Below are 11170 nucleotides of genomic sequence, written 5' to 3' on the forward strand. Positions count from 1 at the left end.
CTGTGTTTAATGATGGATTCATAATCTTTGTGTGTTGTCACTGTCGTTTTAACTGCAGGTGTAAGAAACAGAAGAAATACGGGAATAGAGAAAAGGTAAAAGAAAACAGGTTCAATCATCCCTCATATAAGAGGAGCTTCGCCTCTTGTGAGGTGTCAGTGGCTCTCTCTTCCTATCAAAAGATATTTAACAGAATGATTCACATCAAAGCACTTGGGGACTCCTGCTGCTAAACTCAAATGGCAGACAGCCCATCTCCACTCTGATGCTCTAATCACCATCCCTTTATGAAGTTCATGAAACCCACTCCTCACTGCATCACTGCAGATGGTGGGTGAAGCTAATAGCTGGAAAAGTAGCGCAGACCACCACCTCACTGTGACTCCTTTGAACTGAAGCATATGCAGATTGAACAGTGGGGAAGCAAGTGTATGCATGTTTCTATGTGTGTGTGTGTGTGTGTGTGTGTGTGTGTGTGTGTGTGTGTATACCTGTTTTTGTTGCCTCCTTGGGACCTTTTCCATCTTAAATTCTCACCATGTAAGGACCAGTGAACCTCATGGGGACCAAAGCCTGATCCCAATGAGGTAAAAGATCATTTTGCAGGTCCTGGTTAAGGTTAGTGATAAGATGTGTACTGTTGTGTATTTGGTTAAAGTTAGGGATAGGCATGAATTGCTTTAGGTTAAAGTTGGAGGTAAGGTTTGGGCAAGGCTGTCCACAATGAATGGAAGCCAATGCAAAACCCTAATAAGAATAACTGTGCAAATCTGCATGTGTGTGTCTTTGGCTTTTGCGAGGACCTTTTTGAAACTAAACCTATGAAGAGAGGATATATTGAGAAGGTCAGGGCATTTTGGGCCAGACCTCAGGGTTGGACATTCAGTCCGGATTCTTGAGGTTTGAGTAAGGGGTCCCGAAATGCATTATACCAAAGAGTGTCCTCAATGAGATAGAAGTACAATGTTGAGTGTGTGCATGTGTGTGTGTGCGCGTGTGTGTGTGTGTGTGTGTGTGTGTGTGTGTCCTCATACTTATCCCGTCGCAGCAGGGGAGAGACATGAAAGACTTTCTACAGTGTGTATGGTAACAGCACAGTCCTCCACTCGGTCTAAACAGCAGAAGCGATGACAACCTCATCGGGACACGGTCGAATCCAGACATCATCTCCTCTGTGTGTATCAATCAACACTCTCCTCCGCACAGACACACACACATGTGCACACACCTTTCGGGGCAGTTGGCTAATCAGTGCTTCTGACTGAGTAAAAGCCCACAGAAGTGTGTGCATTGCACTTTCTCCTTTCCACACAGGCCTGTCTTTGTTGTGCGTAACCTTTTGATCTAAATGAAGAAAAAAAAAATGGGGGCTTAGGCAGGCCAGTGTGTTTGAGCAGTGAGGTTGTGCTAAAGAGGGTAGAGGGAGGTGAGTTGCCACCTTTTCATCTCAATTCTCCTCTGCTTAGCTTTTTAACGAATGTCAACGCTGATAACAAAGCCTCATTTGCATATCATAATCCCCATCTCTCGACCTTCTGATCAGGTGTACTTGGAAGCACGGCTGTGTTCTTTCAAAAAGAGACAGAGATACAGAGCGAGCGAGCGAGAGAGAAAAAAAAACTCTGCTCACTTTGAGAGCTGTTTGAAGTTTCCTGCCAGAGTTTAAATAACACTAAAACATGTGCAGGGCATTGAGTGGCTGATTTGTATTAAAAAAGAAGAAAGGCGGAGGGATGGAGGGATGAAAGGAGGTCATGGAGGGAGACTGAGGGAACATTCTGGAGCTAGTGAGGCCAAAACCCTTTGGATCTCATGTGTGTGCACATACAGAGAAACAGGCCCTTTTTTATTCAGGCTTTGACCTTAAACGTGCTGTGTTAGGTTATCTTGTTGTTTCCTCAAAAGTTGCTCTTATTTTTTTGTATGGACTGGCGTGTCTGTGATCTGGGTTTGGCTAATGCTGAAGGAGCAAACTTGAGTCTAATGTAACGCAGATTTTCAACATGGAAGAAAGGCAGCATTTTTCTTTATTTGTCCCATTGGTGCTTCACATTTACAGACAGCTGAGCAAAACTGCTCTGCCAAGCTTCCAGAGAGCTGCTGCTGGGTGATGGCAAAACGAGAGGAGGAGGCGTGGAGTGGTGGCAACGCTTTCTGCAGAGGTCAAGGTGTGAGTCTGCGTGAGTGAGAGAGTGTTATTAGCAGCTCTGTGTGTCATAGCAACAGATCCAAAGGTCACAGACCACCCCAACTGTGTGTTCACACACTCCATCATCAAACACCGTGCAATCAACAGTGGCTGGACTGTTCATACTGGGCGGAAGGTTTGGATGACTCCCAGTACACATATGTTTCTGCCCTCTCTCGGTCAGATAGTCCTCCTTGGCTTGGACACGCTGTTCTCCGCTGCCTATGGTTTCTGAATCCCAGTTGTGAAGACCAGACGTCCTTTCCCATGTGTGAAGAGGGGCCTCCAGCAGAGCCGCTTCAGCTCCTACTCATTCTCAGAGTCCTCCGTTTGGCCAGAGTTGTAAAGCTGGGCCCTGGGAGGCGCCGGCCTCCACTCTGATCCACTCAGCCCAGCACTGCAGCAGAGGCTGTCCTGCCAGCTCCTTTATCCCAGCTCCCGCACACCCAGGGCGGGCAAAGCCAGACTGACAGTCCCCCGCTGCCTCCAGTGCCTCCGTCTCATTTCCCCCGGTTGCCGCCCACCACCCCTCTCAGCTTTTCAATCTTAGAAGCAATTAGAAGGAGATCCCTTTCTTTTGTCGTCTGTCCGTGGAAAGAAGAAAAGGGAGAGAACGAGAAAAAAAGAAGAAGGAGGGCCAAGTTGTTGGTGGTGGTGGAGCCCAGGCCTAGCCAGGAGCCACTTGTGAAGCCCTGGGTATTAGGACTCACATGGTTTGTTTGGAAAGGCTTCTCCAGGGGCCAAAGTGGGATTACGTTGCAGATTGCAAGTTCCCATGGAAGAGGCCTATACCAGCGAGGGCTTTGGTGGGTGGGTTTCAGGTTGGGGGCCATAGAAGAGGTCTTTATGAGTTTGGGGTCCGTCTGAATGGAAAGGGCCAACTCCCAGCATGCTAGTCCTCCATATTAGATGGACACAGAGACGCTATTGAAGTTACTCAGACACCATCCTTTATTTCTTTCCTTTTCTCTCTCTCTCTCTCTCTCTCTCTCTCTCTCTCTCTCTCTCTCTCTCTCTCTCTCTCTCTCTCTCTCTCTCTTGAAGGCTAAGCTGTTGGCCATACAAGAAGAGACTGTTCTCGGAGCTGAAATGATTCTTGTTTTAATTTTTATGATTCAAAATATCATCTGCGATTTCGAGCAAACATAATATGATATGACTGTTAAGAGGCTTCACTTTTAACCACAGTGTGTGTGACATCAAAGCCGCGGCTGAGTGAACACAAGAGATCACAAAAATCGACTGGAGTTGACACCTATCAGGCCCCTTTTTTTAGTGACGACAAATTCAGAACTTGACATTGGAAAAAAACAAATTATTCACTAATCAATAACTGCATCACGTTGGTTTTACAAACAAAGATTTAAAATCGACATTGATAATATTGCATAAAATGTTTATAGAATATAGTATCACTTTATTACATTGATTGATCAGTGTCCCCTTTAAAAACATATCTCATAAACAGACACAATCTAATTTGTAACTAAGCGGGTCTTGTGTGCTATCATTAATGAATTACTTTATTGGAGAAACACAGTTTTTCTGACAAAAAAATGTGATAGCAATACAACTTTGAAGAGAAACAAAATTGAAAGAAAAGAAAACGAAAACAACAGACATTGGTATGAAGAGAGGAGGAGGAGGATGAGAAGGAGCCGAGGGACCACGATGGGGCGTTTGAAGCAGTATCGTAAGGATTTTTATTTTTATTAGATGGACTATAGTGGTGTGTGTGTGAGGGCTGCACCTCTGGAGCCACATCTGGTAGACAACGTCTGAAATTCTGCTCAAGTATAAATTCAGAATTTAAATGATTCAACTTGTCTGGGCTTTGTTTATGAATCATTTTTTGTTTGATATTTAACAAAGTCAATGTCAAAATGCCTGTCACCAGCAACATAAGCCTTTAATTAACCAATGTGTAATGGAGTCTATCGAATTGTTTTTATTTAGCACATTGCTCAACAGAAGAGGACTAAGAAAATGAATGAAAAATGTATAAGACTGAGATATTTAAAAATCTGTATCATGGGTCTTATGCAGAGGCACTGTTCTCTGCCCTCTAGTGTTGAGCTTGTGCTACTTCAGGATAATACAGATTGTTTTAAGAAACCATCAGTTTGCATTTAAAACAGTTTCAAATGTGATTTAGAAATACAGAAAAATACTTGCCTATGAAATAATTGAAAGATCAAAATAATATATATATTTTTTTAATTATTCATTTTTATTCTATTTTATGTTATTATCGATGAGAAACTGTATCTCCTCTGCCAGGGAATCCAGGTCAAGATGGTTAGCAGTGAAGTAAAAACATTTCTCTCTCTCACACACACACACACACACATACATACACTCACACACAGCAAACACATGTATGAATCAGAAAATATTATGTTAGATGCTAGATGATGATCTCATAGACTGAAATAGATACTTTGATTTTGTTGTACGTCAGAAATGAAGCCTAATTATCAGCAGCTTTAAAGAGGAATAAAAAAAAAAACATGAAGTGATTGCTGAGACAGTTCTCTGAACGTGTCCACATTAAAGCAAGAACTTCTGAATCAGCATCATCGCTCTCCAGATGCCCCCCCCCCCCCTACACACACACTACCCCATCACTCTCTGTCTGTAGACCTAACAGCCTCTATCCCCTTTTTTCCTCGCCCCCAACCCCCTCCAGCCATAGCCCTTTGAGCTGTGCCGTCGCAATGCATAAATACATAAATCTGGTGTCAGTGTATGCATATGTGTGTCAGTTTGTGTGTGTGTGTGTGTGTGTGTGTGTATGTGTGTGGGCGGGGGACGTCGACATATAGACGACGGGTCGGCAGCCCCACAGGCAGACCTCTTTCATGTGTCACCAGATCACAGACGCTCAGTGTTTACACACCAGACCCATCCAGACACATGACCAGCACCCCAACCCCCCCCAGACTCCGTCCCAGTCGCGTCCCTCCAGAACCTGTCACCCTGGCAGGGGCGGGGGGTGGGGGGGACTCAGGGACAAAGGCTGGGAGTAGACCTGGAGGTGGTGGTGCCAGACTGACTCTCTGATCTGACCGACTGCCGCAGAGCGTATGGGAGATACGGCCCGAGGTCAGAGGTCAAAGAGACCATTAAAAAAAGTCAGCTGACCTCGTCTAGTTTGGCTCCACCTTAGCTGCCCCCCCCCCCCACACACACACACACACACTTGATTTAATGCCATGTGATTAAGCGATTTGAATGTAAAGTTATTGAACTCTTTACATGGTTACTGCTGAGTCACATTACTGAAAAGAGCCATTGTTTCAGAGCTCGTTCATATCATGATCATCTACAAATGTCACGTAATTAACAGTGGATAATGGACAGTTAGTCAGAGTGTGAGGATGATGATTCCTGCAAAGAAGTCGATTTTTTTTAAACGCTGTCAACCTCACAGGCACAAGGGATGAGGGAGGAAAGAACAGGCAGAGATCAGACAGTCAAATCACAACCGGGGCAGAGTGAAGATGACTTCTCTGATTCACTGTTGCTTTCGACAGCTGAATTCAACTTAAAGTTCGGTGGTAACAAGCGTGAATCATTTTTCCTACTTCCTGAATCAAAAAAGGTAATCAGAGAACAAGTCAGGAGGAAAAGAGGAGAGAACAACAAAGTTAAAGGGAGCACTTTACCCTGCTGTGTTCAACTGGGTGTGACAACCAATTAATCTGAGGCCCGGAAAAGGGTAAGAAAAAACACACACACACACACACACACACACACACACACACACACACACACACACACAGGTTTGCACAGCCATCTTTACTCCAACTAGACGGCCTATAACCAAAACCTTCTCCTTCACCTTAACTAATTCATGACTAACCCTAAACTTAACCTAGCCACAATTCACATTATTTACATTATGGCGACCAATAATGTGACTGTTAAAACAGGTCCCCACAGTATGAGTAATACAGTTGAATACACACACGCACACACAAACACACAGACACACAGACACACAGACACACACGCACACACAAACACACACACACAGACACACACACACACACACAACAAAAACAAATTAACATCTAAAATGCTCCAGCTCGTTTCAACCGTTCACTTCAAACCATCGTCAGGCCTCTAATGGGGGCCAAGTTCAAAGCTTCACCAGACTCCCACTGCTTTGCTGACATGGAGGAACAACACTTTCGTCTCCCTCTCCCTCCCTCCCTCCGTTTGTTTATCCTCTGCTCTCTTTCAACTCTTTTCCTCCTTCGGTCTCTCTTTCCTTGCCTTCCCCCTTTGTTTGTCATCCCCTTTTTCTCTGAGAACATCCCTCGCTTTATTTAACGTCGACCGCTTCTCGTCAACAGTTTTTTGGGGTTTCCCTTCCTCTCCACTCTCGCCCTGACGCCTCTTATTCCTTCTTTCAACATTAGCACATTCGGTTCTTGTACTTTTCGCTCTCTCTCTTTGTATCGCAAGCCAGCTTTCATCACATATGCCAGCTTTAAAATCGGACAGACATTGATCAGTGTGCGGCAGCAGGGATGCTGTCCGGTGAAAAGTCCGTTCAGAGGAGCTCCATCTAACCCCGGGTCCAAACAGAGCCGCTGCCCTGCAGATATCTGCCAGGATCAAAAACCCTTCCCGTCTCGCCCTCTTTCTCTCCTCTCACTCTCTTTCTCTTCCTCTCCGCCCTTTACTCTCTCGAAGACAGCACTTCCACAAATGTTTAACTCCGGCTATCTGCTCATTAAGAGGTCTTCAAAGCCCTCCATTGATGTAAAAGCATCCATTTGAATTTGTAATCACCCTTTGCTGTTCGGCTGCTGCGCTCAGCGTAATTTCCCCTGGATTTTCTGATAGCCGGCTCAAAGAGCTAAAAAACCCGTTTTCTCCTCTCTGAGCAGCGGGAGGAAGAAAGAAAGAAAAGGACTTTATCAAACTTTTGGAAGCAGGGAGGTGCGTATTTGTGAAGGCCTTTGGGTTTGTTTGTATCTGCTGACAAAGAGAGTAAGAACAAAGAAATCCAGTTTGCCGACGACGCTCATAAGAAGATAAGAGCGGTGAGAAAAACCCACTAGAGCTGGATAAGGTTTGTTTGAAGATTAAAGTTCTGTCGCCATCGCAGGACAGGCCACTTTCTTGAAAGGCTTTAAAACCGCCCAATAATTGGTTGGTCTATGGGGAGCACCTTCAAGTGATACTGCCTTTAACGCGGGTTATTTTTTAATATTCCAGACTTAAAGGTGTCCGAGGCGGTGAGGAAACACACTCTGCCTACATCATACATTTGAAAAGAATGTCAAGCAGCACATTCGGGAGAAACCTGTATGCATATTTGGCTCAAACGTCCTCTGTGTGTCGGGATGATGGAGAGCCAGACTCTGTCACTCCATCAAGACACCAAGAGGAGGAGGAGAAGAATACCGGGGAAGGGAGAAGAAGAAACTCCTCAGATCCTGGAGGCAGAAGAACACTCCTTCACATCTGGATTTCCTCGCAGGACACGAGTGTTGGAAATCTAATACATAAACATGATTCCCCCGGCGAGCCAGTTTTTCCACCTTCACCTGCAGAAAAAGCAGCGTCTTCTTCAGAGCCACTTTGGGCAACTTTTCCACAACACAGTCCATCAGCAGGTTCAATAACAGGCTGACTGGGATTTAGCTCCTGTCATGTTTCATCAAACACGTCTGTCTTAAACCAGCGCAGGCCTGTCTGTCTGCAGCAGCTCCTCGCAGACAGCAGGTCTCCACTGACGGGTAATCACATGTGGATATTAAATGAGCCCTGGACCAGATAGATGAATTCTCAGGATGCTCAGGTGCAGACAAGTGGGAAACATAGCTCATGGCCTGCTAATGCTAACGCTAATGCACAATACTGCTAATAGACAGATGACAAAAGCAGTGGCAGCGCACCCCACATACAGATATAGTCCTCTTGCAGCAGGTTCCAGTCCAGCCCACTGCTGCTGCTGCACCCCGTCTCCCTCTCTTGTTTGTGTGTGTGTGTGTGTGTGTGTGTGTGTGTGTGTGTGTGTGTGTGTGACTTGAACTGGTGGCAGACATGTCACAAGCACCATTGACTCCCACCTAATCCCTTCCTGATGGTCTTTTCTTCAGTTGCAGATGGAGAGTAGGGGCTCTTGACCTTTGACCTGCGTCACTAAATCACATCAGTTGTTGGCTGCAGGGCCCTGGGACTCCGCCAGGCAGATGGACTGCTGCCCCCACACACACACACACACGCACGCACACACACACAAACACACATGCCAATGTATCTCCATGACTTCAGAAGACGTTCCACACAACTACACACTGTCGGTGCGTCACTCAGACACACGAACGTTGACACAACCAGAGCGATGCAGTAACTGAGATGCTTTCATGCATGGATCTTTATGCCATGACTTCACATATATGACACACAAATCCATGCACCCTTCTCACACTAGCTTGCTTTCATGCACCAGCACAAACAGATCGATGTGAACACACACATCCACACACACACACACACACACACACACACACACAACACCACTAAATAGTGGTCTTCCATCTCTGTGTTTAAAGTATTCTCTGTCATCTGTGTCCTTTTACCCAGCCACATCACACACGCTCTCTCTCCAGCCCTCTCCTACACTGTGTTTTAAACTCTTCTTTTCTTTTCTCTTCTCTTCTCTTCCATCCTCCTCAAACACTCCTGCGGCCCTGTGATGTGGCTTCTCTGTTTCTGCTGAATAAAACACAGACTCTGAGAGAGAGAGACAGAGAGGAGGAGAGGAGGAGAGAAATGACGAGAAATGGAGTCGGCTAAGAGACAGAAAGAGAGCGAGAGAGAGAAAAGACAGAACGAGTAAGAGAAAGGCAAGACTTGTTCACTGTCTCTTTTCTAGGCGGAAGAATCTGTTTCTAGTTTTTCTTTGACAAGCAGGATAACACAGCAAACACAAAATAATCGTCAGCTACGTTGGACAAATTCAGTTTGTCATCAAAGCAGTTTTCTCACATGAACTCCGGAAAATGTCTGGAAGAATATCGGGACATTTTCTGGAGTTTGCCTCTCATACATGAGGAACGCGGCAGGAGATTTTCTGGGTCAAACATGTTCTCAACAACAGGAAAATGTGGGGAACATGCAGGCGAGGGGGGGTGCATGAGTAGACTTTACAGGAGGCAGGACATGACGTGTTGATTCCACTGTGGAAATCACATGTTTTGGTTTATAGCACATCGATAACAGCATCTGCCCTCAGCGCCAGAAGCTCTGGGATCTCATTGTCTTTCTGAGTTGACAGCTTCATCTGCATCCTCTTCATGTAAAGCTGCTTTTTTCATCCCAAGATATATATTCTTTTGGTTTGGAGTCTGCTGCGTGTTAGAAATGTCATCAATACACCCACTCACGCTGGGAATTTTCCTGCTGTGTTCTCATACGGGCTCGCTCAGAAATTCAGTACATCTGACAAGAGGAGTTCCAACGAACGCAAGGAGCATCTGAATCAGACATCGGCTGCAATTGTCAGCACGAACCCGATCTGACTGGTTTTCTGTTTTTCTGTCTGAGCCCGACCTGAGCCCGGCGTTTTTGTATGTGCAGTGTAAAAAATGAAGGAAATCGCCAACGTGACCCAATTCCCACACGATTTCAAAGATTGTTTCCACACTCATTTCATACAGTACCTCTGGAAATTTTAAGGAAAAGTTCCACGCATGTGTGAAAGCAGCTTTACAGAAAACTTCAGTCATACGCATTGTATTCGTTCTTCTGCAGTAAATATTCTGATGAATCTATCGAGGAAATCTTTCAGGCGGGTTTTAGTCAAGCTGGATAATCAGCTGGAGAAAAGGTACAAATGTCCGGATTTCCCGACCTGCTGTCACGTAGTATCTTGCGCAGCTTCACACAGTGACAAGGCAGTACCTTTGAAACTCAACTTTGAACAACTGCTTTGCATGAGAAGCAGGTTGAGGGTTGAAATGTGGGCTGGGCTCCCTCACACCGACGTGCTGCTTGCCCACGCTGTGCTCCGGCGGAGGTCCTCCTCACTTTGTTGTCTTCACAGCAGGCACCTGCATTCCCGGCATAGCTGTCTCCAAAGTTTCAAGAGAAGCTCACTATCTCTCCGTCGACCGGTTTCTGTTTCCCTCTCTGTTTCTCGCTCCGCTCAGAATTTCGTTGCCTTGTTGCCTGGAGACGAAAAAGAGCGAGAATGGGGACAACGGAGAGAGGGAGAGAGAGAGAGAGAGGGAGAGAGAGAGAGAGAGAGAAAGAGAGAGAGAGAGAGAGAGAGAGGAAGAGCGGGCCTTACCAGAGGGAGATGAAAGAGGAGAGAGATCAGAGGGGAGAATAGGCCAGGCAGGGGAGTGATGAAGTTTGTTTGGGATACTTTGGATTTCTGCGGCCATTGTGTGGTGCCAACTTCCTCTCTCTACTCTCTGGCTTATAGGAAAACATTTCTTCAGGCTCTAGTTTACATTTCTCAACACAAAGAAGGAAATACATGTTTAGATCACTGATGGTGTTCACTTGAGTAATGCCGAGGCGAAGATGTGAGGTAATGTAGACAGGTAGTGATCTGATTGTAAGCATCTGAGTTTGTGTGCGTGCAGCTGAGACATAAGATCATAGTGAAAATATAGAAAATTGTATCTGGTGATAACAAATTAGGTTCTTATATCTCAGGTCTTGAAAATGACATCAAATAAATGTAATTTTCTAGATTTTTCAGGGCATAGAAAGTTGACATCAGTGAAGGATAAAAGTCTTGATCACCACCCAGATGCTCAAGATTACACACTAGGAAGAAAAAGGTTATTATCTAATAATTTGTACAGAAGGCTGGCCTAAACTGCGTCTATCTTTATTGTTAAGAGTACAGCTATAATTTGAAATGCTTCGAGATGCATCCTCCATCTTAATGCACGGTCTATGGTGTCAGTGGACAGCAGCAGCATGCTCCAGTGTTAACACCATTGT

Source organism: Platichthys flesus, chromosome 16, assembly GCF_949316205.1.
Source record: "Platichthys flesus chromosome 16, fPlaFle2.1, whole genome shotgun sequence".
Classification (NCBI taxonomy): Eukaryota; Metazoa; Chordata; class Actinopteri; order Pleuronectiformes; family Pleuronectidae; genus Platichthys; species Platichthys flesus.